Here is a 1,930-nt window from a genome sequence, read left to right on the forward strand (position 1 = left end):
AGGCAAGACATTTCCTATCCTAACATTGAAGATATACAAAGATATAGAAAATATTTATGAGAATATTAACGTATTCTACCAAGAGCAACTAGAGGCGATCAAATATAGCTTGGCCGACATGTCGGGTTATGTAGGGCATAAGACAAAAGACAAAGGATGTTGGACAAGAGATAGAGTTAAAAGCCTAGGATGCAAAGAAAACTTGAATAATGTGAGGAAGAGAAAAAAAGTGGGATGTTTGATGTTATAGGGGCAATATGGGAAATTAAATCATGTGTCTCTCTTCTTAGAGTTCTCATGTTATTTGTGTCTTATAGTAGATTTGTGTGCTTCTATGTGTTTCAATGTTTAGAGAAAAAAAGTTGGTCTATTATATATTACTTTGAATTAGTGTTCTAAATTTATAGTTATGGTTTGACATTTACTACAATTGCAAAAAATTGTATATTTTATTATGTATGTAAATAATATATATGATCTTAATGCACCATTTGATATATAAGCCATTAACCTGGCCTGAAAGCCTTAAAAAGGCAACATGAGTGAGTATATATATACAATCTTATCATCACATGTGAAGATATTATTTTTAAGATTTAAACTCATAACTTGTATCTCAAGAAACAAATCACATAGTCATGTTCTCTATAGATTTTAACATTTGGGATGAGTCTAAAGTTGTCAAGTTGTTGCCAGAGGCCTTTCATTTGGGTGAAATAAGCCCTAATTGTTAGGTTTCTTTGCTTAATAGAGTAGATTTCTCCAATTAATTCAGATATCCTAAAAAAATTCCCTTATAATATCTCACCCTTAAATCTTCTCAAATTTCTAGGTTAATTCCCATCTAGAGGATGCTTTGAAGAATAGATGAATCAAGGGGTTCAAGGAGGCTTCCATCTACAAATTGCATCTTATTCTTAGATTTGAGGGCCATCCTCATATCACTTGTCAATGCGTGGTAATCCTCGCCAATCTTTTAGTCTTCTCTTTATAGAACTTAGTGTTCTCATAGGCTTATAAGCAGATCTCATCGAGTTCATTCAATTGAGCTTTCTTTCTTCACCAACTTGATCAAGAGCCAAGTTACAAGTTTTCACATCCTATTATGCACGATGTTCTATCTCTACGGGAGGATGACATGCTTTATGATGAGCAATATATTACACACTATTCATAACCTTAATTTAGCATGATTGATAATTCTCGGTGCCTAATTGACTTTGTTTCACATGGTTTAGTGTTTTAGACTTTATTGGACTAATATTCCTAAAATGAGTTAATTTGGGATTATTTGGCCTGATTAAATCTATTATCATTTTCAGATAGCATTTGACACCAATGGTATTTTGGGCATTATGGAAGTCGAGGATATGTGTTGAAGTGAAGATTGTATTTTTAATTTAGGAGTTGTTTTTATTGTAATTTAGCTTTGGGCCCATTGTTTAGGCCCAATTCGGTTTATGTGTGTTGGAGGGGTTAAATTCGGATTCCCCACTCCAAACACACACACTTTTACTTTGCCTTTGAAACATAAACACATTTTCCGTTTTCCCTCTTTTTGCTCTGCTAGGGTTTCACTCCTTCTTCATTTCTCATTTTCGGTTTGTTCTTCCATTGCCATGGAAGGCTAAATTTCTGGACTAAGTTCCTTTGGTAATGTATCACAACTCTTGAGGTTTTGTTATTAATGCATTTTCGGTTTCTTTATTGTTGATTTCTTCTATCTTATTTCTGAATATGGTTTGCTTAATTTCTTTGCTTAGAAACTAGTTGGTTGAGTTTATCTTCATTTAGTTGATTTACTCTCTCTAGTGCATGAATGTTTAGTTCGTGTGAATTTGTTAATCGTTTCATGCTTATATTGATTTCGTCTAGTTTGAGGTTTAGGTTCTAGAACTTTTAATTGATTATCGCTTAGTTAATTGATTCT

The sequence above is a fragment of the Lupinus angustifolius genome, chromosome LG06 (genome assembly GCF_001865875.1).
Source record: "Lupinus angustifolius cultivar Tanjil chromosome LG06, LupAngTanjil_v1.0, whole genome shotgun sequence".
NCBI classification, from domain to species: domain Eukaryota; kingdom Viridiplantae; phylum Streptophyta; class Magnoliopsida; order Fabales; family Fabaceae; genus Lupinus; species Lupinus angustifolius.